Genomic DNA, 26,392 nt, shown 5'->3' with positions numbered 1-26,392 from the left:
ATATATGTATATAAAAGATCTAACACAGATTTCATTGAATAAATCTGAGATCTCCAGGTGCAGACGTTTGAATAGTCAGTGCCAGAACCCCATGTTTTCCTTTCCAGCCGATTTTGCTTGGATCAGGCTCAAAAACCGAGCGAGTCTCGTGGTTTTGTTTACACTGAATGGGGAGGATAGGAACGGTGCCATGGGGCCGTCTTTCATTAATATACAGTGAGGATTTTGTCTAAATTACTGCTATGAATTTCACAGTACACGCTTTCAAAAGCCGTCTCAGGTGGCCTGATGAAACGTGATAGCGCCTCTGCAAACAGATCTACTTTCTTAATAAAAAAAAAAAAAAGAAAAAGAAAAAAAGGGGGGGCGAATAAATCCCCCCTCAAATAAAAAAAAAATAGTTGCACCTTCATAACAGCCACAACAAAAAAAATAAAGCTCGAGATGGAGTAATATCTTTTATTAAAAAAAAAAAAACTTAGTTCCCCAACTCTTCCCACCCCCTCCCTTGCAGAGTGTGATTGTTTTGTCTGGAAAAAAATCCAAAGTATAACAAGGGGAGAACAGTTAGTGCTGATTTTCATTTGCATAAATTTTCATATATTTTGGTGAAAATAATAGACTAGTGGAGAGCGGGGCTTAGTGGAGTCAGTGCAAAGGAAAATCTTAACATGGATCGTTTCGCTGGAGTTGAGAACATGATTTTTCCCCCCTGTCACCTTATTAAAATCAAAAATTAAAAAAAAAAACTAGAAATCCTGGAAGTAAGCGCGGTAAGTGTTTTGCATTTATTTTCTCTACTTTTGTTTTCTTTAAAGCCTTCTGAATATATGTTTTCAAAAGCTTAGGACAAGACAGAGAAACCCATGGCAACTGTCTGGAAGGAAATAAGCTTAAAAAAAAATAAGAGGGAAAGGAAAGGGGGGGAAAAAATCCCACCAGCAACAAAAAACACCTTGGCGAAATATTACATAAAAAGGCATGGATTCCTTCCAAAGCTCAAGGCAGCAGAGCAATCCTTGAGCGCTGGAAAGTCTTTCTGGTTACTACTTCACTTTTCTGGGCACTGTTAATTATTGTAACACTCGGGCTGGTGGCGGCGTGGGGGTGGCAGAGGCGAAGGGAAAGCTCTCGAGAATGCTGCTTTTATGTGTGTATATATATATATATATTTAATTTTCCAAGCGGGGCAGGGGGGTGCTGGGTGTTTCCGAGCGCTGCTGCTGCAGGAGGGTGGCTGGGCAGGGAGGGGGCTGCGGGCGGAGCGGGGCCGGTACCGGGTGACCCGGCACCTGCCGGCGGGGGCGCGGGGGGAGCGCGGGAGGGCGCGGAGCGGCCGCGCGCGCCCACAGGGTTAATTCTGCAGCGCGGGAACGGGCGGTTAAGCGCGACACGGGGCGCTCGGCAGCCAAAGTCCGTCAGAAGGAGCCTAATCAATCAAAACTAACCAGGACATCCCTGCGTTTTATTCTCCAAGGAGGTCGGGGCTTGAGGATGGCAGACCAGATTTCCCCGGGTTTCTCTCTCCTGAACAACCGTCTTTCTTGTCTCCGCATCCACTTTCTCTGAATTCCGCCTAATTGAGAGGTATAGGCTAATGGGCTGAAACTCCTGTACAGTGTTTGGGTCAGTGCGGTAAATAATGTGATAAATAACGTAGGATCAAATTAGTAGGCCAGGCGCCTGAAAAACTTTACCTAGGCTACAATATCCCGCTGCGTGACTTCCAATTATTTTAATTTTGCTCTGTTATTTGCATCATCTCCCCCCTCCACYCCCCTTCCCACTTGCTGCTGCTCTTTTGGGCACACGATAGCTCGCGATCATTGCAATTTCCTAGAATTAGTTACTTCTTTAGAGGCGGTCGATAGTCAAATCAATAAAACGGCTTGTAAAACGAAGGAGGTATAGGTTTCAATTGGGGAGGGGGGACAGAATCGCTCATTTCCCACTTCTCGTTGACGTGCCCGGCGTCTCTTTGGACCGAGGTTAACTCCGCGTGCTCCTCTGGAACAGATGCCGTATAGAGCTGCTCCCTCCACATCATTTGTTTCCTTGATGGGGGAACATTTCTGAGCAGAACATATCGGTTGCCATAGCGAAAGAAATAAAAGGAGGAACACTAGTCACATTAAGCTATATGTTTGTGCACTGGGCTTTAGATAAAAGGGCCCCAGCTCAGCCAGAGGGGAGGCCGCCAGGCCCGGGGCTCCTTCCCTTCACCAAAACGCGCTTTATTCTGCCGGGCGCTTGGGCGGTGGAAACGCGGGAGCCGATTTTATTGGCTGCGCTCGGCGCGGCCGCGGCGGCGGCGCGAGGCGCCAGGGGGCGCCCTGGGGCCCTGGACGGCGCGGCCGCCGCGCGCCCCCCATCCCCCGCGCGCCCCGACGGCCCCGCGCGAACGGGGAGCCCCGAAACGCGGTGAGGGGCGGCCCTGGTAGAGGCGGGGGGCGGCCGGGGCGCGGGGGCGATGCCCAAAGGGCCTCCCGATGTTTCCCGCAGCGGGTGTGAGGGCGCCCGCGGTGCCGCGGCCGGGCCGGGCGAGGACGGGGCGGTGCGGGGTGACCCCAGGGACCGCAGGGCTTCTTGCCTAGATAGGGCCGATAAGCCTACGGAGAGGCAATAAAACTACTTTTCCAATCACTTAATATTGAATTGCCATATTAAACCAAGTAAAAGTTTTTGATCGTTTTTAGCCGCTCTCCCCCCTCGCCGAGTCCTGCCCGCGCGGGAGCGGGCGGCAACTCCGGGCTCTGCCCCGGCACGGGGGCTGCCGCCGCCCGGGACGTCCCGTTCGCTCCCGTTCCCGTTCCGCCCAACCCCAACCCAGCGACGCCAAACGGCGGCGCCCACCACCGAGCCCAGCGGCGGCTTCCATGCCCCGAGGCGAACGCGCCGTCCCAGCCCCKGCGCCCGCTCCTGCAGCCGTCTGTCTTCCCAGTGGGGTGCGGGAGGGAGGAAATGATTTTYGCTCCATGTTTTGCGGGGGGGGGGGGATATCAGTAAACACGGCTGCTCTTTCTCTTCCTCCTACCCGCCCAGTTCCCTCCCGCTCTGTGCGCGCCGGGCAGAGCCAAAAGTGGCTGCGGCGCCAGGTCAAGCACCTGCCGGGGGGACGGGCCAGGGGGGAGCCCGAATCCAGCATCGCCGGGGGGGCTCGGGGGCCCTGGCTCCCCCCGTACCCAGCACTTTCCGAGCCGCTGGGAAAGTTTCATCCCTCGCCTCTCCATAAAGGAAAGACCAATTGGAGCCCTGGAAATCGCACAGCCCATAAATATGATAGACCCTGGCAAGAGGAGCTCGCCCTGCTTAAAAAGCTAAAGCGAAAAAAAAAAAAAAAAAAAAAGAGTAAGCAAGTCGAGTAAGCAAGTAAGGAGGCGACCTATAGGCGACCTACACGGACTTTTCTCTCCTGTTTTTTATTTTCGTCTAAAGTGTTCGTGGGGTTTCTTTTGGGAAACGGAGCCGAAGCTCAACGTGTGTCGAGCGCGCGGGGAAACTGGTCGGGATATTTACATGAACAAAACTTTCCACCTACTGCTTTTGGCGAAACAAGCGCCAGCAATATTCCAGACCGGCAAAACACATTTCCAGAGTGCAATTCTCATCAGGAACGTGGTCACTCCGTGTAGATTTGCTGTAGTTTAGTAAACATTGCCCTCAGATCTGAACATGAGGGTATTTTTAGTATTATTATTTATTGAACMTATTTATTGTTTATTTACTTGTGTTTCAAGAGCCCAGGTCTTGATCCTGGTTTGGGAAAGGGCACTATCTACCCTCAGTTTCCCTCTGCCCTCTCTCCAAAGRTACCTTGCATTATATTTTAAACAAAATACCAGCTAGCAGCGCAGCTTCTCCGTCTTATGCCCGCGTTAGCTACTTGCAGCAGACTTCAGCGGGGAATAAAGGCGAGCAGAAAAGCTGAAGCTAAAACAAGCAACAAGTTAATTCGGCAAGAACTTACTTTCCTTGACGCCTTTGAAAAAAAAAAAAAAAAAAAAAAGCCATTCGGGCAGGATTCTCAGATTTATGCCCAAAGTGGCACGATATCGGTGACAGTGCTACCCCCTCCCCCCCCTTAATAAATGTCTATTTTGTTCAAATGGACGCCTCTGGAAAATGGATGTAGAAACGATATTGTCACGGAGGTAGGGAAAATAAAGTGGCTGTTTACTGTGTTTAGGACTCATTTACTTATCGTGGGGAGTGATTAGGTAGCCACTAATATAACCGTGGAGACCAACTGCCTAATTAGCGTTCGCAAATGAAAATGTTGAACATAAAGACATGTTCCGTATACAGGACGCTGTATGTAAAACATATTCCTGCATAATGCGGCAGTGGGCTGGGAACGTTGACTGGCTTCCAGCTCGGGAGCGTTCTTGGCTGACGTGATTCGCTCCGTGCGTCTCAGCCTTGCCCAGGCTGCAGTTCAGAGCTCTTATGACCACGTTGGTAGCTGCGCTAGGGATATTGCACTAGTCAATCTGGAGAACAGAGGAAAATATACATATGACTTTTAAAGGCTTGCAATAATAACGATGCACATAATAGGCGGSCCGATCATTTATCCATACCTTTTATTACGACGGCTTCGCTCTCAACCTTATTTATTGTTTTGAGCATAACAAAGCATTTCGGGCTGCGTAATAAATTCGCACAATAATGCAGAGCTGCGCATGCAAAGCAAGAGAGGCTTAAAATAGAGGTCTTTTCTTTCCCAGCTGCATAATTCCGATATTACCCAACGTGGTGTGCTTAGGGTTCACCTCACACGCACCGGAATGAAAGTTGCCAAATGAATGGAACGATCTATCTGTTGACTTGAGCTCGACGTAGGCACATTGCATATGATAGAAACCTAATGTTCCCGCCGACGTGAAAATCATGGGGATATGCAGTTGCAGTCCGGATCCTTGGGCATGTAGATTTTTATTTATAAGAGTAATGTGCATGTAGCAAAAAAAAAAAAAAAAAAAAAAAAAAAAAAAAAAAAAGGATTTACAAGTTAGAGTCTTTTTTAAAGACTGCGAAAACCTTAGCCCTGCTTTTATTAGACATGATATCATTCTGATTTGCGTGCTTGCCATCTCAATAGCGTTTCACATGTGAAAAAAAAAAAGATCCATATGCATTACATAGATTTTCTTTTACGCGCATAAGGGCTGGCAGTCTCTTAGTGGATAAGAGGATGAGTAACTGTGGTACACCAGAAAACAGTTCGTGCAGTTTGGCAGCTCTTTTTTTTATTATTATTATTATTAGATTTTTTGACATTTGAACTTGTCTATTGTCTGAGGAGCTCAGTGCAGATTGCAGCAGGTCAACCTTAAGGCTGCTCTTTTTGGCATTGCACACAAACACGCGCACGCTGCCTGCTCGCCCCTCGCCGAGGCGGCAGCTACAGTTTTACCGTGCATTTTTTTTTAAATGTGTATATGTATATTATATATATATGTTTGTTTATCTAATCCGTTTGGGACTTTCATGGCCGTGTGGTCAGTTTGGGCGTGTGTTCATTTTACCCCGATTCCTGCGTTTTTCCGATGTCGGACACTTTTAAGCATCCAGCTGCTTTTGGAGCAGCAGAATCTCCCCAACACGACGTCTGATAAAAGGGACTTGGGGAGCCCTGGGATCAAGTGACATATTTCCTCGCAGCTCCTCTCAATTCTACCGTGACTCCTGCAATCAAAAGTTCGCATTTTTCATCGCGTACATTCCCTCCTCCCCCCTGGAAATCCCGGCCCGGCCAAGAGGATCCTGCAGGAACATGCGGGAAGGATCCTGTCGGCGGGGGGAGCCCCGGGACTGGGTGGGGGCACCCGTTCCAATGCACCCGGGACCTGGGGAATTACACCGGGGCGGGGGGGGGGGCGGTGCGGATGGATACCGGGTGGGAAAGTCACGTTGCGTTCGGAAAATAGAGAGGAAGGGGGAGTCGCAGGCTGTTTCTCCCGCGGGGATTTGCGCCCCTGCTTCTCCCCTCTCTTTTGCCGTCGTCGTCGCYGTTGTTTTACAGGGGGCCCTGTCCCTCCTCTTCCTCCCTGTGGGTTCAGGCCGAGCAGTGGCCCATCTAGCAGTCTCTCATTTAAATGTATGGGCACCCTTATGTAAGGATAGAAGCACTTGCATATATACGTGTGTGTGTGTATATATATATGTACACACACACATATGCAAGCATGCTCACGCACACGTACGTCTAGATCCCCTCCTCCCCTCTTTCCTCCCCCCTCCCTCCTTTAACGAGCGCCTGATAACGCGTTTAAGGCTTGTTATTTGAACTCTCAGATCAGCATGCAGAAACGTAATTGCATCGTTTTTCATCAGGAAAGAAAAGAAGGAGGAAGGGGGGAAAGCCCCCCCACCCCCCCAGCGCGCGGCAATCGCTGAGTCACCGCCTCGGGGTCACTGGGTAAGCAGGAGCATCTCCCTGCAAAGCGGCTCCTGAAACGCATCCCTGTGTCCCTGCAGCCCTGTGTCTCTGCAGCCCTGCGTCCCTGCATCCCTGCTGGTGTCCCTGCTGGTGCTGCTGCTCCCTGCCCTCCTCCCTGACCGGGATGCACTTTGGAGCAAAGCGGCCCGAGTGCAGGCAGCCCTTGCCCTTGCCTTGGCCACCCCATGTCCTCTCCCTCTGTCACGATTTGACCTGCTTGGTTATGGCCTGGCAAGAAAATAACCCCCTTAAACTGCCATTTCTGTGGCTTCTGAGGGGCTTCGTTTTGAGGGACAGATGAAAAGGGAGGAAGAGGAGGAGAAGAGAGGGGACGTGAAGGCCAGTTCACCTCGTGGTGTAGAGAGGGCCTTAGTTAATCTCTGAACGCGATATGTTTATTCCTCCAGACCCATTTAAATGCTATTGTTCCCACCAGCCTTTGACACAGCTGGAAAGCGGGATGGGGGTGGAACAAAGCTGACTAAAAAAAGGGGGAAAAAAGGGCGGAAAAAAAGGGCGGAGGGGAAAGAAATCAGCTCCTGGAGGCGGAGGAATAAATAGTTTATTTCATTTAAAATTTTACATAATGGCACTTTCTGTTTCAGGCCATTTCCTGGGTCCCTGCTCCCTTTGCCCTCTCTAGACTGAGCAGAGTAACCTGGTTGTGATTCCAGGGTTAGGGCCCAGGGTTAGAGGTAGATCCCTCAGGTATGGGCAGAAATGGAGCTCCTGGCCCTGTGCTGGACCCGACAAGGAGACTTGCAGTGGGCTTCCTGCGAGGCCTGCAGTGGGAAACAAAGAGGTGGTGACGCCGGGAGCCGGGCAGAGTCGGGAACAGAGCAGCTTTGAGCTGCCCGGGATGCTCCGGCTCCTCCGTGGGGTGCAGAGCGGGATCCTTGTGGGCCTGGCCGTGCTCAATCCGCGGCCTTGTGCGCGCATGGATAAGGGCACGCATTGTTTCCAAAGGCTCCTATTGTCTTTGGGGCAGCGGGAGGAGGTGGCGACACCCTGCGTGTGCCTGCGCGTGTGTGCGCCGGCCGCCTCCAAAAGGTGAGCGCAGATTGCAAGAGTTGCTGCTCTGTTTTTGTTTGTCAAACAGGGCCCTTCTCCTGGGAGAGGGGCATGTGGCGGATCCCAGCCCAGGATTACATTAATCAAAGCATTATTTCCCTGGGGACGCTCAGTGCAAATGATAGTAAATCCTAATAAAATTGGATCGTCGAGAAATTGAACGCTTAAAGTAATCTGCTCTGCCTGATAAAAACTTCAAAATTATAAGATATTATGCATCGCCACCCCCAAACACCTTGTTTCAGTAGCAGAGAAATCGCCGTCCAGTTTAACTGGCACACCAGGATGGATACGTACGTGTGTGTGTGCACATAGAAGCCCATGCACACACGTACCGAGTCACGGACCCCCTAAAAGCTGAACGCCCAGAGCAGAGGTGACTGYGGGTGACTTAAAAGGGGCTGGGGCGCCCCGCATTTGCTGTGGGGGTTGCGTGGGGCTGGGGCAAGGTCATGCACATGCTCATGGCGCAGTGACCTTGCCCGGGGACCTCGCTCACTCCCCTTTGTACCGGTGCTCAGCACAACGGCACCTGGTATCCCTGCTTTGCAGTGCTAACCCCATGGGGAGACAGCAGAGAGACATGGACACGAGTGTGTGGAGCTGAGTTTGGGGAGCTCCGGAGGGGCTGAACTGCAGCGGGAAGGTGCCTGGGACGGGGAGGGTGCAGGTGGAAGAAGGGGAGAGTTTCGGAGCCAGTCACTTGGTCCCGGCGGGGCCCAGGTCTCGCAGGGGGCCCCGCTGCCGACCCTGCAAACTCGGGAGCCTCCTCTCAGCCGCTCCCTCCCTGCAGGGGGGAATTTTGGCCGGAATCGCAGCCCCGGGACATTGGGGGCGGCTCACAGGGCGCTACTGCAGTGCCTGGTGCTGAGGCGGGGGAGGGAATTGCTCCCCCCGCTTCCTGCTCCCTTCCTAAGAGCCCCATGTGGCTCGAAACGCGGAGGGGGCAGAAGGCGCCGCCTGAAGCCCTTTGAGGGCTGCGGGTCCCCCCCGCGGGACAAAATCCGCTCATTCCTCCTGCCCCCCCCCCCCCCATGGCGGCGGGAGCCCCGCGGCCCTCGTGGGGGCCGCCCCGCGGGGCTCCCACGCGCGGCCGCTCCCGCCCGAGCCCGCGCTCCTGCCCTTCGCCTCGCGTGGGGCTTCCCGGCCCCTCTGCGGGCTCGCGTGGGGTGGCTGCACCTGGGGGCTGGGCTGAGCCCTCCCCTATTCCCTGCTCCTGCATCCTCTCCCGTTTGGGCTGGTTCCATTTCAGGCTCTCCTTTCCCCCCCCACCCCCTTCATCCCAGCCTTCCTCCTCCTCCTCTCCTCACCGTCACTCTTCAGCTTCCCCCCTCATTCCCCCCCCACTCCGCGAGCTCCCTCGCCTCCCCCTCCCGCTCCCCCCTCGCCCCCCCCCGTCTGCCGCCCCAAACTCCTTCCTCAGGACCGTGGGATGCGGCGATCCCGGCTGCGAGGCGCCGCGCTCCCCTTTCCAGCGGGGAGCCCCGGGAGCGGTGAGGAAGCCCGGGGGGAGGGAGGGGGCAGCGCGGGCCGGGGGCAGTGCGGGGGGGGGAGTGCGGGGGGGAGGCAGGGAGGGGGCGGCCCCACTTCGTGCCCCCCCCAACACACACAAAACACTCGAGCAGGGGGCGTCCCCCCTCCCTCTGCCCCAACGAGGCTCCCCTGCTTCCTCCTCCCGCCGCGGTGCCCCCCATTCCCCCCCGCTGCCCCTCGGCCGGCGGTGCCGCCTCTCTCCCCCACGTCCCCACTCCTAAAAAATAATAAAAATATTTTTTAAAAATTCCGTGACCTTGGGCGTCCCCACTCGCAGGCCCCCTCCCCGGCCCCTGTCCCCCGRCCCGCGTGCCACCGGATCGCAAAAAAAGCCCGAATCCGGCTGCATTTGGCCCGCTCGCTTCCTTTGGCCGCCCGTGCACGAGGGCGGTGGGCACGCGTCGGAGGGGGGGGGGGTACCTCGCTGCCCCCCACGCGAGGGGCTCCCCCCGCGTCGCCCCTGGCCGCTCTGTCGCGACGGGCACTTGTTTTGTTCACCCTGTCGCCGAGATAGGCAGGAGAAGGAACGTCCGACTGGGAGCGTCTCCGCGGTATATACACCTTCCATATCTCTCACATGTACCTAATATATTATTATATATATATATATAATTATTTCTTATTAGGTAGAGCTTAATTTGCGCTTGAGGTCTACTTCAGTTTTCAAGGTCCTATCGCTTAAAGAACACGCAGGAACGGGGCGTTCTCTTCTGGTCGCGGTCGGGACGCTCTCCCCTCGCTCACCCGTCTCCGTGTGATTTCATTGTGTTCGCAAATGACGGAGATTTGCATCAGTTATTTTGCCTTTTTTTTTTTTGTTTTGTTTATTTTAAAGAGTAGGATGAAATTCGAAGTAAAAAAAAAATCTAATTCTCTAAATTGCAAAGGGAACAAATACCAGTTACTCAAAAGGGAAACTACATCATTAGTAATTTGCAAGCATAAAGTTTAAAAGTGCAGATTTTATATTAATCTAAGTGCATYGGGGCGCTTGCGTATAAGTCCTTGGAGTTGGGTTCCTAACTTTAGMACATTAGATTTTGGTGACAGTCAGAGAGAGTCGGCTACACATACACTGAGGTATATATTTATAGTGTTTTGCTCTTATTTACATTTTTTTTTTTTTACTGCTACTCTTGCTCCAGTATTTTATGAGTTATTTCACTCCTGAAAGGCATTTCATAGGATWTTACACTGTTTTACCCATTGACAATTTTCAGTCGGTCCACATATAATTTCTGTCATTACCTCYGAAAGAAGTTGCATACCCACGTGGAACTTTAAAGAGTGTAAAAGATAAATGGCCATATAAAAAGATTCGGTTTTATATCCAATATTTTTGCAGTTCTTTGGATGTTATGAAGATCTGTCTACATTTAGGCCTTTCTTGCTCCTTTAAGGAACACCTTCACAGATTTTACACACACATTATATATGTGTGTGTATATATAGGTTAATATATATATAAAATTAATTTTATTTATGTATATAAAATGAATACATGAATAATATTCATTGCATTACATGCTTATGTGGCATTGCAAGCACATCTACATGCACACAAACATGTTTTTTACGTAAGTGTGTATAAGCACATATATAAGTGTTTGTGTAATGAAACGCGTTGGAAGGGGATGTGTTTCTAGAAGAAAACTACACAAAATAAAAATGTTTCTAAAGCAAAACTGTAAAGACAGTCCAGTGTGAGTTTGCACTTAATTTTTTGTARGTCACTTAAGTTACAGACTTTACTGTAAATATCCACGTATGCCCCCATCTCAGCACAGAAATATTTATGCATATGTTTGTCCTTTGAAAACTAACTAAACAGGGCTATGAATTATAACTAAAAAGATGATAGTGAGATAAAAACATAAAATAGTAATGGGAAATGGAATTTTATATAATGTCAACAACTTTAGCATGATTCTTGGCATAAGCAATTTAGTGCAATTTCATTTGTCTGAACCAGAGTGATCTTACAAAGTGAATTAATAGAACATTAGTACTGAAGAAAGAAACAATTTTTCCTTTGAAACATAAAGTGCCACTAACTTGAGATGAAACCTGAAAGTCAGTGAATAATATATGGGAAAAATTAATATTTTAAACGTATCATATTTAAAATTACTGTGAACTTAAGCAATGCTTCATATCAAGAAAAAAAGAAAAAAACATAATTCATTTTAGAATTCAGTTTTATACACAGCATTTTACAAATGAAGCAATCCACTAAAGAATAAAGGTATGTAAACATATTGTTATTTTGCACATGAAATATAGCCACTATGGCATATGGATTTAATTGGGAAATGACAAAAAAAGAATCCATGTTTCACCTTGTACTGCACTGAAAGGAACACATTTTTAAGTGGCTGATTAATAAGATGAAATGAACTGATACAGTCAATGCTATCTGCGTAGGCTTTTGAGCATAGTGAAACCATACCACAACGGGACACTTATAAGAAGTGTGACGTCAGGTAAAGCAACATTTAAAATTTAGAAAGGGAGTTTAGACAATTCAGCTTATTATTGTAAAAAAAAAAAAAAAAAAAAAAAAGAGCCGTGTGGCCTTTGATACTGCATTTTTAAAAATTATTTTAAAAGTATTAACAATTATTAAAATCTACTCCTTCAAGAAAGGCTACATGGTAGGATTGAACCCTGCTCTTCAGCTCAGGGGCAAACCGTGGTGCTCTGGCTGTCATCGATGTCTGTGAGAAGCAACTGCAGCCCTCAGTCTTCTCCTTAATATAGCATCTACCAACTCCAGCATCATATCATATCATATCATATCATATCATATCATATCATATCATATCATATCATTATCCTGGTTGGGACAAATCCTGCCTGTCCTGTTCACTGAAGCCACCTGGGGTTTTGTCTGCCTGGAATGAGCAGGATCTGACTGTCCACCCTCTCTCTGGTGCAACCCCACTGGAACTTAATATAAGTCAAGGCACTGGTTTTGCCTGGTTTTTGAGCCCAAAGTGAATTCTTCCAGAATCAGGTCCGAGGGAGAGCCATTCTGCCTGCACTTATGCCTAGCTGACCTGAAGGCTGTACCCTTCTCGCTTTAGTMCAGCAACACTGTCTCTGGCTTCGGGGAACCAGGCCAATAAAATCTGCCCCGTGGAAAGGAGATGTGAGATGGGGAATTTTTCAACACTTATGTCAAAAAGTGTTTGCACAAGTGGAAAGCACATATGAGCTTGGTTAGGAAAGAAATGCCCCTTTCCTGGAAATACGAAGGTCYGTGCTGGGGCTATTAGCACTTTAGCCTTGTCTTGTTGAAGCAGACCAAAAGCCTGTGTGGTGTCCAGGCTGGTTCCTACCCGTAGAGCATCGCAGATGCCACAGGAAAGGGCAAAAGCGGGTAAAACGCCTGCCCTCTCCTGCACAGCGGAGCTCTTTCTGGACACTTTTGACCCRAACGCTGAGGCAAACACTTGATGCACTTCCCCAAATCACTACTGATTAATTTTAGTACCTCTTGTTTTCTGTATAGATGCTCAGTCTTGTTCTGAAACTTGTTATTGATATTTTATTTTCAAAATAGCTATGACAGGAGAACAAAAAACTTAGTGTTTTTTAAACAGTTTAGCCATTTCACTTTTATTTGTTTAAATATAAATTTCTCTGCTGTGTAATAACCCTTCTTTCCACATTTATACCTGTATGCATAATGCTAACCCATTCCAGAAACAACATTTTAAAACATTGTGTCATGTTTGTAGGATAATTATTAATCTTCTCACAATAAAAACATAGCAAAAGTACTTCATGCAAAGGCTTATGCCTTAATATTTTCAAAAGTTTTTTTCTTAAAGTAATTAGATATGTCATAACAGAGGAAGAAACTATACAATGTACAGCATGTAGCAAAAGTATATGACTCCTACAAGGCTATTAAAAAATGCACAAAGATTTATTTTTCTTATTTGTTTTAGTAGTACACTTGATGAAGGTATGTTTTTATATTTATTCCTGCTTGTGTCTCGCAGTTCTATGAAGATGATGCGAAACTACAATTTCAAAATTTTAGTAGCTATAAATGATATAAAAATAAAGAAGCAAAATGTTCACACTATGTATCTGGAGGGATAAATACACAATAATCACGCAATTTGATGGCAGAAAGAATCACTATTTGACAATAAAACCAATGCTAAATACAAACAGAATAATATTGTTCTACTGAGAAATGCAGCAAATAAAATGATAGAAGAAAAAAAAGAAAGATGCTTTTGAAACTCTGTCTGTCTCTCTCCACGTTTAGACCTTTTTCAGCTGAATGTTCAAGTTCTGTGACCTGCTGCATAGAGACAGTGTTAGGGAACAGATTAAGCAAAATTTTCCATCACGCTTTTCATATCCTGTATCTCTGAACCCTCCAAAAGGCAACTTGTCTCACTTAACTTTAGGAAGGTCGTTTTACTGTTTATTGCTTGAGATCTGACCTTGTGTACACTTAGGCAGGAGTTAATCTCGTGAGCAGTGCTTGTAAGTTCATCTACGTATTTGGTGCAGAAGATCGGCGTTTCCAAACTGGCAGTTCATGAATCTTGCTACACGCACAGAAAGGGGATAGATACTGCAGGAAAAGTACCTGCCTGTCGGAGGCATTGGGCATTAACAGCTGACTTTGACTTCAGTGAGAATACTGAGAAAACTCAAAAAATGTGAAAAAAAGAGACCGTTTTCTTTAGAAAGTCAGATGTTGATACAGAAATCAGAGTTACAGTCGCCCTGACTGGGGAAAAAAAAAAGACAAAATGCTATCACYGGAAATTCTGTTTTTATCTTCATTTAGCTTTAGCATCAGCCCTATGGATATAATTCCAAACCTACCTTTTCCCATGTGATAGCTGTTGGTTTTGCTCTTTCCTTCAGAGAGTTAGGAGAACTAATTAAACCAACACCTCTTTAAAAAAAGATACCAATATTAGATATTATTGTTCTTTACTCAATTAAGAAAATGAGTGTAATCTGCAAAGAATGAATTAAGATTTTAAATGGTAATATTTTGACTTTTGCACAGGAGGATCTTAGTACTAAACACTTCCTCCAGGTATTTTCTCCTAAAATTAGGAAATAATAAGGCACAAAATTTTAAAGGCTTGTTAGAGGGAAAATTTTCTATGTTATAAAATATTGAAACCTGAACAAAAATAGTCTAAAGTTTCTGAGGAACAGCCAATAGTTGATGTTAACAGCAAGGAAGAGAATATGTCGTATACTCCTCTACATTGATGAAACGTGTAGCGTGTAACTAACTTTAAGAAATTTTATTTGTTGCACCAGAATGAGGAGAACTCAAACAAATGGGTGCCTATCAGTGCAAGCCCCGTCAGGAGGAGAGGATCAGTTTTTYGAACCATTTTGGCTGGATGTTGAGCAGAAAGCAGGAACGGGGCCCAATCCAACGCCTTGTCTGCGTTGGACCCAGCACTCTTCCTGGGCTCTAATTTCTTTGTCTATGAATTGCAAGTTAAAYTCGGAGGCTGATTCCTCCTTCCATGGAATCAGGGCAAGCTGTGAGCGATGTCCGTGCCGGGAGGACACTTGTGTCCCCGATGTGATGGGTGCCCCCCTGTGCTGTGCTCTTGGAGAAGGCTCCTTGCTGGTGCAAGCGGGACGCCTTCCCGAATGACACCTTGAGCCTTGCTGCTTGGTCCYGTCTCCGACCGCATTTCTGCATCTTCATTTCTTATTTTTATAAAAAAGTCCTTTGCTTTGTTGAGAAGTGATTGGGCTCTCTGCTCAGCACCAACTGGTCTTAGCGGGTTTGGAATTCCTGGAAAACCTCACTCCTTGCATTTTACGGATACAGTCAGAAAAGCAAGCGAGAATATTCGGAGGTGAGGCGCATTTTAAAGGGGCACTCTCGCTTTTTAGTTTAGTCAGTTAAAATATACAAACGCGGTGCAGTTTGGGGCAGTTGCAGCAAGCCACAAGTGCTCTTCGTAATTTAAAGCCTCTACATTTTAATTATTTCTTCTTTTTTTTTTTCCTGCCACTATGGCTCTGTAAAAGACCCTGGAGACAATGGGGGACTGTGACACAGAGGAACAGGTTATACCTTCTACACAGAAAGTGCTGTAAAAGGCACAAAATAAAATACACTGAATAAAATAAAATAAAGTTCCCCTAATTTGCAGCATTTATAGTAGTCACGTTACATCAGCAGTTGGCAAGAAAAAGAAAAGGGAGACAGAAATGTGATCTCTAAACTGACAGAGCCTCTTTAAATTTGCTTGAAGAACCATCTCATGAAAAAAAAAAAAAAAAAAAGACATACTACAGTGTTCTGGATTTTATTTGTTTAAATGCAAATTTATGGAGCTGGCCACACACCAAAAATTGGAGAGTTTGGTGCTGCAGTTGCTTTGGTGTTCTTTCAGCATTGTAATGGGCTACAGAGAGACAAAGGAGAATATGAATATATGGCAGTTGATATTTAGATTTGGGTGACATTTTTGCTTGTTTTAACTGTCATTTTTAAAAATCCATTTTCATTCTATCGTGCCATTGAATCGTGGCAGACATTGATATAGAAAAGCTGGAATTATTTAATAAACAAAATTAGCAGTGATTTTTGTACTATGCTTGTCATTGCCCAACCTCTCAGGCATTCGTGAGTCCCAAGGTCCAGGGGAAATTTGCCCACAGGACAGAGTGAGATGGTAGGTGGTGGGTCTCCTCACTCCCTGACTTGGTTTCTTTTTTAAAGCAGAAAAAAAGCAGCCCACTTAAGAGGGCATCAGAAAGGCAGCTAAAATCTGATACTACTMTCACATCTTCTGCAATATATTTTCAGGAGTCTGCACCTGATTTTAGTGCCAAGGAGACGCTTTGGGGAACGGAGCCGACTGACCCCGGGTCTGCCTGTGGAGGAAGAGGCATCTCCTTCGTCCCTCACCTGCACATGGCTCGGAGGATTTCACCTTTCTAAGGCAAGTGCTCCCAGCAAGCTGGCTGCATTCACACCCTGCTTCTCGTAGCATTAGTACAGAACCAAGTTACAAAGGAATATTAATCGAATACATTCCAAAATTCAAATATGTGTGATTAATAAGCATTATTATCTATAAATAAGGCTCTAATGATACTTTGGCAGTGTTGTAAACACAAGAATCAGAAGCAATTATTGTCATTATTGTTCTGCAAGTACTTCCCATGAATACCAAATAGGTATTACTGTCCAGCTCCTTGGCACATAGAAATCCTGTAAAGAAACAGTTGTCAGTCAGTAAGGTCTGGCTGGCTGCTGTTAACTATGTTCATCTCAAATGCAGCGTACCTAAGGACAAAGCACCTAAGTTACTGAAAGCAAGGCAACTATTCGTTTAGAAATTCTCCTTTGTCTTTTCTTTTTTTTTTTTTTTTTTCCTCAACCCACCAAGATATGTTAAATAAAGCCTATGAGAAAGTTTTCACATCCTGCGAGATGAACTGTTTGTGTGATGGCTGTGATTAAAAATGGAAATGGATTCTCTGCCAAAAAAAACTACCCTTCTTTGTGTGAAACCCACAAAGGTAAGAAAATTCCAGATGAAAGGTGGTGTGAAAATAATTACAAAGGAAAAACAAATCCAAAAAACAACCCCCCCTAAAAAAAAAGCAGCTATTGGAGGTAGCCCACAGATTGTTTTCAAGGGCACAGGGTGAAAGAGGCGTTCGCAGCTGTCGCATTCGCCTCTCCCGAGCTTTCCGCGGGTCCCGCGGAGCAGAGGCCCGTCCGCTCGTCCCGTCCCACTCGGCTCCCCCACGCGTGCTCCCCTGGCAGCCTCACCTCCCTCGCCAACCTCGCTGCTTTAGACAGCGCCAGCCAACAGCAGCGTTTTGTGGTGGGTGTCATGTTGTTCTTCAGATGCCAGGGTGTCATCGTGAGCGGGAACAGTGTGGGTCTGACTCTCAGAATCTGTAGAAAGAGGAGGAAAAATCCCCAAACAGTGAGCTTGACTTTCCAAATGTGTTCAATTCTTCTTTCCTCTCCTTGATATTTGGGGCGCGCAGCACCCTATACCATGTGGTTTAACATTTTGTTCTCTATTTGTAGGTCAACATTTCCATGATTAAACTTCATCCTTTATTCAGCCTGCTCTGGCTAGGCTTTGCAGCACATGTGATATAAGCTGTTTTCACAGCTAGGAGGCCAAATCTTACTCTGGATAAGGGAGCCAAACATATGTGACTGAGTCAGACACTTAAATCAGCTCGCTGGTAAATGGGAGATAACTCCAGGTGCAGCGTTGAACACTGAGAACCAAAGAAGTGGGAAGGGTGGCCAACGTTCCTCTGTGGGGGAAAGGAGACATCCTAGGCACACAGAGAAGTCTTAGCCCTGYCCAAGTTTCTCCCTCCCACATTTCCCTGAGGATACTGAGCCTTCTTCCCCTCAAGGGCACTATGTTCCTCTCTGTCACCCTCTCTTCATTGCCTTTACATCCCAAGCTCACCTGCTGACTGAGGCAGATGCATCTTCTCTTGCCTCATGATAGATGTCAGCTGCTCTAATGTGGGATGGCACTGGATGACCTTTCCTCATAAATCAATGGAGCAATTCCTGGAAGTRCTCAGAGCCCAGAATGAGCATTACCCGATCCAGTCATCCTTGGTGCAGAGGATTTGGATTAAAGGGCTCTTTCTGGCTGCATGGTCTCCTTCTCACGTCCTTTTCTGTTGTCTGGTGGCTCTGGTAAACAGAGGGAAGCCTCCATGGGTAGCCAAGCACAAACAGAAGAGCCAGTTGAGCAGGCAGATGTCTTATACACGATTCAGACCAAGTATCTCCTTGATGTGTGACATTTTCACTTTCACTGGGACTGGTCTTGTCCTGGCTATTGGGCTGCCAGGAAACCTAAACTCTTCTCAGCACATTTACCCTACAARTGCCGTGTCTGAACAGCAAGAATAATGAGGAAGAGCTCTTGTAATAGATCCAGGGAGGATTATCCAGAAACAGGCATGGTTGTTCCCATAATTTTGCCAGCTACTGCTAAGGGATAGCACTTTGGCCTATGTTTTGATGATGACTTGCATCAAATCACAGAGTATCACTGGGCATGAGCTGTTTGCCTCAGGAACAAGCCCTTGATGGGATCTGCTTGACTCTCTTAGTTAAGGGAAATCCTGGGAATTTAGGGAGCAGGGCTTTCAGAGACTTTCACTTTAATTTTTTTTTTTTTAATGGCACACATCCTCCAAGGTCTCTTCATATGCTTAATATTTGCAATAACTCTATGCTCTTGGAAAAAGTCTCTCGCAAYCCCAACTTTTCCTACTTGTTAGCTCCTTGGCAGGCAAGCTTCAATAGCACAATCTATGTCTGTGCAAGCTTTGGGCTCTCCATCGTGCTCAGAAGGACCTGCTGTGGTCCATGCACCAGCACTTAGAATCCTGGTACTTGGGGGCTCTGAGGAGCATCCCCATGGTGGGACAGATCCCAGGGCATGTGGAAGGAGCCTGGTTGACTCCTCTGCCATTCTGTCAAAAGACTTCTTCTTGGTGACTATAAGAGAGTTGTGGAGGTTGCTCTTGGCACGTCTGTGATCAGCAGGGCAGGCCCTGGTGAGGGCATGCTGTGATGAAGCAGGGCRTGAAGTGATCTGCTGTGCCCATAGACCTGAAATTGGACAAGGCAGAGAGAAAGGGTCTGCAAAGAAAGAACTGCACATTTCTGATCTCTCTGGGATGTACGTTAATGATATACAGGGATAAATCTATCTGCTTCAAGGACACAGAAGCACCAAATTAATGGAAAGAGGAGGTTGGCAACATCAGCCTATAGAGTCAGATGACTTCTCCACTACTGTCTTTTTGGAATGCATGCTGCACTTTGGGCTCGTCTTTTGAAAGCATCAGACCAATTTTAAAAGCACAGGCAGTGCAAGAAGGCAGGAAAGTTCTGTGACCAGAGTGCGAGACGAGCACCCACATTGCTACACCATGAAGTAGAGGAAAAGCAAAGTAAAGTTTTTTCTTTGGTTATTGAGACAAAGGAAACTAAGTCACCATTTTCTTAAGTAAAAGTTTCCCTGTTGCATAGTATAAAGTGTCTCTGGATCACACAGGGATGATTTACAGCTGTAGTACCACATGCAATTTCAGGTCAATGAAGAAACCATGTATTTAATATTATCTTTTCTGTTGTTTCTGATTGTCTTTTTTTGGGAATTGATATTACTGTAAGTAAATACATTTGTCTTTTGTTTCATTTCCCCCTTGTGACCTATTTCATTTAATTAGAAGGAAATGTGTAATAGGAATGAGTAGCATCACACTGGGCTTCATCCAAAGCCTGTGAAAACATCAGTAATGTTTCCTATGGTTTTCATGGGCGTCGGATCAGGTCCAGCAGAAWGGAGGGGATATTTCCACCTGATCTGGAACAGGAGGAGGGATGTGTGCTGCCAGTGCAAAAACACTACTGCCATCATTTTAAGATCTGCCCCMGGTATTAGGGAAGGATTTTGCTACTGTGCATGCCTCTGTGCCACAGGCTTCATATCTGTGGCAGCACGTTAAGGATAAAGGTTYTTAAAACTGCGACTATACATATAAAAAGAAGAAACAAATTAACTAAAAGATAAAAGATATTGATGGAAGTATATGAGATGCTCTTTAACATGCATATTATTGACTCAATAGATTGTTATGGCTTCAGAGCTATTAGGGTCTGCTGTGTCAATGTGTACTTAGGGACTGTTTAATATGCAGATGGTTGACATGACAGACCGAAGCCATTACAGTCTATCATGTCAGGGGGGATACATGAATACACACTTTGCCAACACTGTAAAAAGTCCCTTTAAAATATAGTTCCTGTGCAGACTTGGCTGCTAAAATAATTTAATAGATCAGGTTGTACGAATACTCTGAGACCACAGAGTCTAGATTTATCAGCAGCAGAATTTCTTTCCAAATGAAGCCATTTTCTATGTGGAATGTGCAGTCAGTAGGACAGGGTGTAATCTCAGATATGCAGCTCCTATCAAATCTTGTAAAATTAGCTCCTGCACTTGTGCGTGTGTATAAGAGATCAGAATCTATCTGTCGTCATGTGTCTTTTTGAAGAATATAGTTTTGTCTTTTTGAGGGGTAAGGGAGGATGTTGTCTCTTTTTTTTTTTCATTCAAATATTCTTCAGTAGCAATTAAATAGCTTATGCTACCTAAGAGATCAGTTATTACAAGATAAGCAGCATGACAGTTTGGAAAAACTGAATAAGTCTTTGATTATTTACTAAGTTTTGATATCTGCTATTTGCCTCAAAATGCTAAAAAGTGAAGTATAAGATACAAACATGAAAGRCTCATTTGATCATCATAAGGAAAGGAATCAGTAGTTTTGCTTTTCTTTTCCTCAACAACTTATTTTTTATTAAAATAGCAAAGCCAACTGTTGTGTTTAATAAGATTTTTTTTTCATTTGAATATCAAATGGAAAAATACAATTAAAATATTTCTGGTTTTACATTACTTCTAGGCTACATTTCAGTGACGCGCATATCTAGAAAGCTCAGTGTACATATTTGTTATATATTAGATGCTTCTAGCAGATGCCCAGACCTTTTTCTCTGATTTTGAATGATTTTTTTTTTTTCATGGCAGAGATTCAGGGACATTTTAATTTGCAAGCCTGTGAACTTGGAAATAACACTTGCAGTGGGGCATCGCATCCAGCTCCGTTCCTCTAAGTTTATTGCCATGTGTCACCTAGCTCTGATTCTGAGCTGAGCTGCTGTACTGAGGGGCATGGTGTAACCCTAATAYGAAATTCGTGGAGAACAAAACCACTCTGCCATTCACGAAAATGTAAACATGCAATGGTTAGAGGCCTTCCCTCAYAGTATGGGGCTTCCGACAGCCCTCGTAGCTTTGACTATTGCATTTCTCTGAACGCAGCACACTCTCGTGCCCCGTTACAGCATGGCTGGCATAGTTTGCAACTCCTCACAAATGCTGAGATGCTGCAAAATGTAACGTTTACAAAAGATACATCTGGTGTATATTTGCAAGTTTCCAGAATCGTTTAAATAGTGCCTGTTCTATCACCATATTAGGAGAAAAGTAACTCCCAGATCCATATGTGAAATCAGTAGTGAAATGTATGCTGGTTGAAACTCCACTGATATCATGTAGCATTTCTGTGTGCAAATATGGACATGCTATACTGCATGTAACACCCAAATGAAATAATACAGAATAAAATGTAGACCTGGATAGGGCATGTGTGTAAATTGCCATTACACACCTGCTCCAATCTATTCGATCAGAAGATGATCATGAGTTTTCAGGGACAAATCTTAAATTTTTAATTCAGGAGGAATCTTTGGCTTCTAGTTGTAAGGCAGACACTGTATTTTTTTTTCCTAATCATCAGTGAGAATTGTGAGAACTATCTTGGAATCAGGGAAAAATGTCAAGCAGTTTACTTTACATCACACAACATACTGAGAAAAAGAAATGCCTGTTTCTGTCAGCGCTATATTACTTAAGACACATTTGAAAACAATGTTTTCATTAAGGTGATGGTTAATGTTTTAACCCCACTAAAGCAGAAAATTTGAGGTAAAACAGATACTCTCTTTCTCAGTCATGCAAACATGAATAAGCAGGTAGCATCAGACTTAATTCTGATTTCTGGAGCTGTAATTGAATTTAGGCTTAATGTGAGCTTTTTTTTTTTTTTTTCCCCGCCATCACGTTGATATCTGGATATTAGTGACATTATTTAAAGCAACAAATCAACCTATAGAAAAGTGCTCAGTTCTACTTTCTTTGAGCTGATTGACAGTAAACGGAATTAAAAAAATGTTATTTTTCTCTAGAGGCAGATTTGCTAAAGAGTTTTCACCTTTTATCAAGATATTTAAACTTAGAATGTTATCAAAAAAATGCTCAGCTTGTACAAATCCAGATTTTCACATGCACAGTTTGCCTGACTGCTAATTTGGGTGAACACACTTAGGCTTAATACAGGAAAAMGAAAGAAGAAAGATAATTTCTGCAGATATCCTTTGAGTCCAGTGTGAGTCTCTGGACTCCAAGAGATGCAGGTATCCACTTTCTGAGCTGAAGGCTGTCACGCCACAGAGCCTGATACAACAGTCTTGGTTCACGCATGCTAAYGAGAACAAATCCTAACAACGAGCTGTTGAGTGACATCAACAGAAATGAATATTTGTAAAAGCTTTAGGGTTTTGTAGAAAGCAGGTGAAGCTAACCATGGGGCACCCTAGCCACTACTAATTGACCAAAGCAGGGTAAGATTATGGCTAAAATTTTGACTAAAATTTTTGGCTGGACCTTTTTGAATTCACCTTTGTCTGGCAATGGACTGAGCAAAGTTGATATGGGAGTATATWATTAACACAACATACCCTCTGAGGAGTTCTCTCCTGTCCAAAATTATTAGTGCCTGTCCCTCCATCTGGGTAGTTATGACATATCGGGATATCTACTCTTCAACACATAATATGTCTTCAGAAGAAGATGATTAATCAATTGATAGACTATAAACATGGACCATCCTATTGCCTTTCCATGCTTTGTTTTGCTTCTTGTTTGGATTCTCCAGGTTATTTGGTGACTTTTCTGATCTCTCACGTCAGAGAGGAAGCAAGGCCTCCACATGYTGTCTTCAAGCCCACTGTGGGCCAGGTTGTAATCTCAGATGCGGGGCATACACTCCTCCTTTGCCATCTGCTTGCTGKAGGGTGGATTTTGCCTACACCTCCATTAAACTACTTTATTTTAACCAGCACAACTGCTTTCTCCCGTCAGTCCTCTCCATTCAAGGCACGAGGTACGCGAGGCCAGCAAGTGCACATTCCCAGATGTGGCCAGGTGTGTGCYGTGCATCAGAGATTAGGCTCCCGTCTGACATCTCTGGGCTTAACCTCCCTGCTACTGCGCAATTTTTTTCCCATTCACTAATGTGGCTAGTTTTATTTAAAGATATTTCCCATAGCCTCTGCAACTCTTGGCCTTATTGTGRGCTCCTTTCTTGCCCCAAGTTTAATTTCTCTGTAGCATGCAGACCTGACAAAGGGAGTGTCTCAAAGTGATATACTCCATTTTATACTGCTACATCTAGAAAATAACACTAGGCAATTTCTTCCTTCATTCCTCAAAACTATGAAAAAAAATGATTGGGAAATGGTTGAAATTCTATAAGCAGATTTTCAAGTAGGAACAGATATTTTTTTTGCTGCCAAGATGTATAATAGGTATTTTTGAGAGGTCGTTAACTTCAACAGTATAGTCAAAAACAGTGTTACACCCCACACTGCATAATTCGTTAAGCAATTAAGTTACTGATAGGCTTTTACATTTATTTACCTTGATGGAAAGATATGTTTACTCAACCTGAGTACAAATCAACATGAGGAGGCGGAAGTTCAGAGTAAATTTGACTAATGATGTTGTGTTTTCATCCTTAAAAGAAAGGAAAAAAAAGCCTCCTTGCTTTTGATGCTATTTTATCTTCATTGGAAGGGATCCGAAATGATCCCAACTGTCATGTGAGCACTCAGTTAGGCTCAGATCCTCTTTGATTGCATCTGAATGTCTCTCTCAGCTGGCTCATGCCTCCCTTATATGAATACAGCGTACAGCACTCYGGGTTGTTTATTAAGCAGGGCTTTGACTCTTCGGCGGGGAATATTCTCATGACTGCATCTTTTAGCAAAATGCAGCATGTGGCCACCTTTGCCCGGGGAGACACTAATGCAGCCTCGTTTCTGATGTGCGGCGAGAATTTCCTCTGAACAGAATTYAGTTATTTTAAGATGACTTCTAAAATACAAAGCTGCCTGGTGCAAGTTTTATTTTTCGGTGAACCCTAATTACCGCTCATTTTCTTCCAGGCCCACTTTCAGTCTGGTTTTATGGATTTTTCTCTCTCCCCAAGTAATTCCTCAGCATCCCCTTGGATGGCATCTACGGTACGTGAGCATTCTCCACAGTCTCTAAGACACTTTAGTTGTTTTCCTTTTTTGAACATTTATTTTTTTGAGATGACATTGACAGACATGTGGCCTAAGTCTCTGTGGGTAGAGCTCACATTTATTTCGGTATGTAGAGCAGCTTTAGGATCTGATCCATATTGAAGACTAGCAATGTGTAATGAGGCCTGGGCATATAAAACAATATGTATTATAACATTTCTCTCTCAAAACACATATGTTCCCTTCTCTTCAGCTGGTATAAACAAACAATCTCTATTGTGTTCAGTATGGCTAAACCGTTTTGGATTATATAAGACGAACTTGGCTTCTCAGTTTTTCCAAATTTACTTTGTGAAAAAGCATCGCTGTCCTGCAGCGCATATCTTTGACTCCATGACTGTGCCATCCCATGACCTAGGATACCTATCATAAGGGCTGACATTACATCTGGAATTAAGTCAAACTGTCTTCGAGGTAGAACTTTTCATACCACAGATATAATTAAATTATGTCTCATTTTTTCAAGACTGAATCCTGTGTTCCTTAATCAAATAAAACTGACATTGCATACTGTGACAGTTTTACATAATGAAAATAACAGAGAACTAATTTAATAGCAGTTGCAACATATTCTCGTGCTGACCTGCAAAACCTTTTGCCCTGATATCTAAATTTTCTTTTGATAACAATTGGCAGCAGAATTAAAAATTTTGTGATGACTTGAGGTGGAAAAATTAACAGRGACCAGTTCAAAACTCACGTGTGAAATTCACTGCCTTTGTGAACTGAACCAAGTTTGAACCCAGGTGTTCATTCTCCAATTGAAGTCAGATTTTATGCCATTCTACAAAACCGTTATACTGTTCTGTAACTTATGCTGGAAGCAGAGTGAGCTGTTTTGGCGCTGAAATGATTTTATTGTTAGACTAAGTGTTACACAGATGGCATTCTTAAATGTAAAATTCTTTTTATGATTCTTTCAATTTCATATTTATTTCATTAGATCATTATTTATGTTAAAGAGACACTATTAATATGAAACGTGCTCAGCTTAAAAGAAAATGTTGAGAAGACTTTCACGTATCTGATCCTCAATCCTTTGGTTTTTGTGTTTCATATTTTTCTATTTTAAATTTTTTTTGTGTCTCTAGGTGCTGTGTGACAGATCCACACAAACAACAGAGGGGAAAGAGCCTCACTTAACTGATTAGAGGAGAGAAGCAGTGAAAGGGAATATGCACAAAGCGCTGCCAAGTTCAAAAAGCAAAGGAAAAGATAAAAAATAGAATCACTTCACCATTTTTTTTTTATTATTTAAAGTAAGGTATTTCTTATAATAGCAGCAGGGAAATAATTTTGAGACAAAAATGTGATTTCTTAATCAAGGGTCTCTAATTCAAAAGATATTTATTTAATAAACAGTAATTATGATAGCTGCAACTACTCATTCATATCAATAATTCATTCAGAAGTAAACCATATCAACATATTAGCATTTATTTTTCCATTTAATAGGCTGTGATTTAAAATAAATGTAAATTGTCATAATCATTCAACTCCATATGCTAGGAAAGAAAAAGTCACCTTAAACCAGATGCATATTGTGAAAAAAAAAAAGGGAAGACAAGTTGTTCTAAAGAAACAGCATATGGGGGCAGATCTTAAGCTGGTGTAAAGATGCTCTGCTTTCTAGAAGTTAACATAACTATGCTGTTTTATACCAGCTGAGATCTTGGTCTGTAATTTTTAAGAACTGAGTGTTTTAGAGGGCTTTCCATGGAGTAACATATTAATTTCCTTTTCTACAGAGAAGAGAAAAGTATGATTTCTTCCAATTTTAATCAGGAGAAGGCAATAAATGCCATCAAGAAAAATCCAGTTTGAGGATTTTTATGGGTGGAAACAGTAGGTTGTTTGCCTGAGTCGTATGTTGGCTCTGCATTAGCGTGTGTGTGTGCATATGTGAGCAATATTTTATTTCTCCTGTCTACTGAGTTAGCCAAAGCCTCTCCTAACTACCTAAAATCTCTAACTACTACTCATTCTGTTGGCACACAACTCTCTCTAGTTCCCTTATGAGTCCTTTTGCTTTCAATAGRTGAGGTCAGAGACTGCAACCACATGTAACCATGTTGAGGTAGATGGGGATGAGCCCGAAAACCTTAGAGTTCCCCATGTGGAGCCTGTGGCACCTTGTCGAGAGGCCTGGGAAGAGGCTGAGGGACAGGAATGGGTTGTCCCTGTGCTGTCCGCTCTGTGCAGATGGCAACCACCCTTCAGGACATACGCCGGCAATAGGGCCCTCTTGTACTTCTATGAGTTAAGAAAATCCTCCTTCTCCTTCAAACAGAGTGCTCTGTGTTTTGCCTGGAAGACTAAGACCA

General features: G+C 44.6%; 2 long non-coding RNA genes across 2 annotated transcripts; both read left to right on the top strand.

Moving 5' to 3' along the window:
* The first annotated feature begins 662 nt into the window (after window positions 1–662).
* LOC112943331 lies at window positions 663–15,905 on the top strand. The gene is made up of 3 exons (XR_003248553.1): window positions 663–773; window positions 1,478–1,587; window positions 15,873–15,905. It is a non-coding gene; the product is annotated as an uncharacterized LOC112943331 (long non-coding RNA).
* Window positions 15,906–16,461: 556 nt separating this feature from the next.
* On the top strand, window positions 16,462–25,223 carry LOC112943330. The gene is made up of 3 exons (XR_003248552.1): window positions 16,462–16,591; window positions 23,928–24,005; window positions 25,160–25,223. It is a non-coding gene; the product is annotated as an uncharacterized LOC112943330 (long non-coding RNA).
* The last annotated feature ends 1,169 nt before the right edge of the window (window positions 25,224–26,392 follow it).

The sequence above is a fragment of the Nothoprocta perdicaria genome, unplaced genomic scaffold (assembly GCF_003342845.1).
Source record: "Nothoprocta perdicaria isolate Ctin4 unplaced genomic scaffold, notPer1 scaffold_144, whole genome shotgun sequence".
In the NCBI taxonomy this organism is placed as follows: Eukaryota; Metazoa; Chordata; class Aves; order Tinamiformes; family Tinamidae; genus Nothoprocta; species Nothoprocta perdicaria.
Note: the sequence above shows the minus strand (reverse complement) of the source record. Positions and strands in the feature narration are given on the sequence as shown.